Source organism: Tenrec ecaudatus, chromosome 9, assembly GCF_050624435.1.
Source record: "Tenrec ecaudatus isolate mTenEca1 chromosome 9, mTenEca1.hap1, whole genome shotgun sequence".
Lineage (NCBI taxonomy): Eukaryota > Metazoa > Chordata > Mammalia > Afrosoricida > Tenrecidae > Tenrec > Tenrec ecaudatus.
The window spans coordinates 8,327,788-8,333,316 of NC_134538.1; positions in this window are offsets into that span (position 1 = coordinate 8,327,788).

Here is a 5,529-nt window from a genome sequence, read left to right on the forward strand (position 1 = left end):
AATTAATAACCTTGTGGTTAGTAGCCCAACCCATAACCACGGCCCCTTAACAATAGAGCCAAAAATATATGGAGCAAAACCTGACAGAATTTATGAAAGAAATAGACATTGTTGAGAGACTTCCCAATACCCACTTTCAATAATGGAAAAGGAACCCCTCCCCTGCAGGGTGCTGGAACAATTGGGGAGGCTGCAGAAGCAAATACTTAACACATTATCCTGAATTATGATCTACAGTATCCTAGATTATGATCTACAGTCCAAAAGTTTTTTCATCGGCTGGGCGTGGGCACTACGTAATTTTTTTGAAAAGGGGGCCGTAGTCCAAATAAATTTAGCAATCTATGATTAGACAGAAGGTCCATAGGAAATAGAGTCACTAGTCTGAACCAGGCACATAGAGAGCCAATGATAGCATCATTTATGTCCTCATCAAGTATAACTGGAACATTCTTCAGGAGAAGCCATATGTTATACCAAAAAATCATCGTAATAAATCTCTATAAACTGAAAAATATTAAAATCTTATCAAGGATCTTCTCTATCATGGAATCAATCAATGACACGTGGAACATGGTCTTTTCTTAATGTGGAAATTAACAGCCAATAGGCAAAGACATCACTAAGAAAAGTAGGAATTAACTTTTGAGACAAATGAAGATGCAAGATCCCAATATTTATGGGTGCAGTGAAAACAGTCCTCGCAGGGAAATTTATAGCTGTTAAAGCCTATTGTAATTAAAGGTATTTATTTAAGATATTTTTTCTTTGTTAAAGTAGGGCTTTAATTCTATAACTTTTTGTAATTATAATTTTTAATGAACATCAAGATATTTGAGATATTCTTTTTTAGAAACCCGAAACTATCATTAAAAAAGTAGTAACTAATATTAGGGTCAAGATAAATAGAATAGAGAACAGAAAAAGAGTAGACAGAATTAAGAAAAACAAAGGTTGACTGAAAAAAAAAAACAACAAAATTTGAAAAATCCTTATTTTGACCAAGAAAAAAATAAAGAAAATGCATTTCTAAAATCAGAAATGAAAGTGTGAATCAAGAAGGTTTATAAGAGAACATTATGAAAATCTGTATGCCAACAAATTAGTTATCTTGGGTTAAATGGACAAATTTCTAGATACAAAGAAACAACCGTATCAACACTGGCTCAGGAAGAAATAGAAAATTTGGACAGACCTATAATGATTTGAGATTGCATCAGTAATCAAAAACCTCCCAAAACTCAACGCCATGTAGTCAGCCTCTGGGATGAGCCAGGCACCATGAACTCGCAGGCACACCAAAGCCAGAAGAGGGGACGGAAAGGCTGCCCAGGAACAATTACCAGTAGACAATAAGATGCATCTTGGGATTGGGAGAAGGAGGGATTTAGGGACCTATACCCATCATGTATATTCAATACCAGTGGAATGTTGGAGACACCTATAAAGTCCCCAACTGAACTGAATTGTCTGCGTGTGTGACCAACCCCTGGGCCCGGCCCAAGAACCAGCATGCCAGTGTGGCACTGGTCTCGCCATTTAACATAACCTCTGCCACTTCCCGGGTCTTCGAGGCAAGCGCAAACTGCCTTGTGATTGTGCCACATTAGTTAAGCCCATTTTGAGTTCTTGTCTGTCCAAAGCCCACGGAGAGACAGACATCAGCCACAAGCCCCGCAGGACCTTATGGACACAGTGGCCTGAAGCGTAAGCCAGTTCCCTCACTGTCACTGGACATAGCCTACTTTCCACTCGTGGGTCTGGGTTCAACAAACCCTTGTAGCACCTGTCTACATTATCACTAATGAAGAGAGCTTTTTTGAGGAAAATAAACATGAATATAGTAAATGATAGAACGTCAAAGCTGGCTTGATTCCGGGGAGGCGGATGAGGAAATATCTCAATTCCTCATCTCTTTTTCTTAATAATCCGTCCCATAACTCCAGCTGTAGGCCTGAGTTGTGCAGTAGCACCCCCTATTGCAGGAGCTAGACTCTTAGGTGACCTCAACAAGAGATTCCATTTTCTCAAATTGTACGCCAGAGAACAAAAGTTCAGGGATTTCATTTTAGGATATAGACGTTTCCCACCAACAACCAAGCTGAGTTCTAAAATGATGCCTGGGCGTTGCACCTGGAGCTCAAAACCCACTTTCCCAAGGCACGATGCCGTTGTAATAATGTCCCACGTCTAGTTCACAGAATTCTATTAAATTAATGTAACCCACAATGCACTTCAAGAACAGGAAATAATGCCTTGGAATTTGGGGATTTAAATGCAAGACAGCAGGATTGGGTCAGAAATCATTAACTTGAACGTGGCTGCTTCAGAAAAGGCAGGTTTAATCAGAGGGCGCAGATTGAGGCCTTGTGTGGACTTCAGGATCCTCTGAGACATGTTAATAAAATGCCTTGGGAAATCTGGAGAATTGTTGTGTGTGTGTTTTTAATCATTACACTCACCTTTTACAGAGTTCCAGAGAAGAAGGGAACACTTGAAGCACTGATGTCTTACCCTTCGGGGAGAACGCATCTCTACTAATAGGTCTCCCATGGAATGGGAGCGTGGGAGGTGAGCACACCAGGAGCATTGGAATGAAAGCCATCCTTGCGGCTTCTGCTTGTCATATAGGGCAAGCACTATTCTGCTGTGTGTGTCTTTCCATATGTGAACTTAGCTACAGAACAGGGATCCAGCAAACATTTGACATAGGGAAACCGAGAGAATGCGTAAACAGAAAAAAGAATCAAATATCTCTGGAGCCTGTCCATCTGGTGTACTGTGGTGGCTGTGTGCTGGTGCTGGAAGCTAAGCCATCGGCCTTTCAGTCAACAGCAGGGTCACTGATGTGAATCTAGTTCAGAAGAGTTTTCAGACTAGGACAAACTAGGAAGAAAGGACGGGCAATCCACATCTGAAGATCAGCCAATGAAAACCTTATGGGTGATAACAGAATATTCTTCAGTGTAGGAGCAGAAGAGAAGCAGCATAGGTTGGCAGACAATGGTGGACTCAAGCGCTCAAGTATGTCGGCTCGCAGGAGGAAGGCAGCGCTTCCTTCTGTTAGACACAGGGTCGTTTGTGTAATCTGTTTATTAATATGTTTATTGTGTTTGGGACCAAAGTTTACAGAGCAAATTGGCTTTCCATCCAAACCCACTTTGCTTTGTGGCAATGAATGTCATCCCCACAAGGTGACAGCGTTCGTCCCACTTCCTCCAAGGTTTCCCCTTGTCCTTCATCCTTTCCAGGCCCCTTCTTGACCTCTGAGGGCAAAGGCTGTCCGTTTCATCTCGTATGGCTGGGCGGTCTCGTGAGAGCACACCTCCTTCGTGTTATGTTTACTTTACAGGCCTGTCGACATCCTCTGGCTGAAGGTTGAGCCACAGAGGGTGGGGAGGACTTCGCTTCCAGGCTTGGAGGGTGTCCAAGGGCCATCGTCTCTGGCGTGCTGCCAGTCTGTGTCAGAACAGGAAGCCTGGTTTGGGTTTGGGTTTTCTATGATTTTGAGTTTTGCTCCACTATTATCCCACTCTCTCAGAGTGGGATAATAGTGAACTCTAGTCAGAGGTCATCAATGGTAGCCAGGCATCAACTTAGCTCTTCTGGCCTCAGGGTGATGGACACTGGGGTCCATGTGGTTTAAATATCCTGTAGAGTAATTTTTGTTCTTGCATCTTTGATTATTTTTTAACCCTTCTTTGTTCCAGAGAGAGAGAGAGAGAGAGACCAATAGTTCACCCTAGATGGTTGTTCACAAGATTTTAAGATTCCAGTAAAATGAAAAAGAAAACTCACTGACGTTGAGTCGGTTCCAACTCATCGCAACCCTATAGAACACCGGAGAACTGCCCACTGTGGGCTTCTGGGACTGCACCTCTTTATAATTGTGTTAGTCCGGGGTTTACTAGAGAAACAAATTCATGGACACTGATAGGTGTATAGGATTGAGCTTTATATAAAGAGTAATTTTACATTAAGAAAACATCCCAGCCCAGTCCAGATCAAGTCCATAAGTCCCAGACTCACAGAACACATGCAATGATGCTGAGCGGTGGAAGCTCACAGGCCACTGGGTGGAAAGTCTTGTGGATCCAGTGGCAGTGAGAGCATCTTAGCGCTGGCATTGGTCTTCACGTGGCTCCTCCAGCTCCAAGTGTCTGGGTGCATCAGTGTAGCTCCATCTGGCTTATCCATAGGAATGTCTCACAGGGAGTGTGTGTCTTCCCCGCCTGCAGTGAGTTACTTATCTCCTTAGAGCCTCCAAATGAGGTCATCAAGCTGTGACCTGATTAACAGGCTAAAGTCCACTCCTTCACTCTTAATAGTCTCAAGTTGGGGACAGATTATGTAACTACCATGGGAATAGGAAGCCTCATATTTCTCCCAGAGTGCCTTGTAGTTTCAAACTGCTGACCTTGAAGTTAGCAGCCCAAGTCAGAGCCCGCTACACCGCAAAGGTTCCTCAGGATCCTAAGTCACTGTTCCCCCAAAGGAAGCTATGAAACACTGTCTTTGTGAACTATTTTATCCTGCGTGGGAGTTAGATAGGCAATGGATCACAGAGCATCTTGACTTCTCCCCTTCTTCCCAGAGTCAGCATCTGCTTGCTGCCTTAAGGGGAGGACCGTTAGGAGACAAACTACAAAGAGAAACAAAACAGTGCCTTTGAGGAAGATTAATGCACCACGTCCCAGCAGAACAGTAGGTTTGGAAGAAGATGCTGACCTACCTCTGTTCCTCTCTCCCTGCCAGGGCCAGGGAAAAACGGGGAGAAAAGACAGACAGCAAGATTCTGCCAAGCACCCCCCAAGGTAGGCCTTAGATCAAAAGTGCCCAGGAAAGCAGTGAAGTCTGAGGATGTGCCCGCAGGCCCATTACGGAAAGACAGGCAGTCGCCAAGCAAAAATGTCCCAGGGCCTGAACCACACACAAATGTGTGCAGTCCCACAGTGGTTCCACAAAGAAAGGCCGAGGCCGTTTGCACATTGTCTGGGAGAAGGTCAAGGCCAAAAAAAAAAAAAAAAACCTTCTGAGATGCCATTCATGTGAACCCGTTCCCGAGAACGGCATTGCCACCAACCTCCTTGTGCCCCAATGTCTCCCTCAGTTAGTATCTCCAGATCTTAGGTACAGGTCCCTATGGCAAAGGGAAAGATGAGATGGTGTAGAATTCCCAGCATGAAACAAAACCCTCTTCAATTTAATTCCATCCTACTACTTGATGAAATGGGGTCTCTGCATAGAGCTGGGCTTTATACAGTGTTTCGTGTGTACTGGTCTTTGTGAGCTGAGAAATTCATCTCCATTTATGTACCTAGACCCAACAACAACAACAACAAAAAGAAACACTAGCCAACCAGACGATGGCCTCTATGGCTGAAGGTCCTGAACCTGCCATTTAGTGGGAGGTGGCTTCTTGGAGTCCACTCAGACCATTACCATTCAGGGGATTCCAACTCAGGGTGGCCCCGTGGGCTTCAGAGGACTTTTATAGACAAGTTGTCAAAAATAGATCCCCAGGTCTTT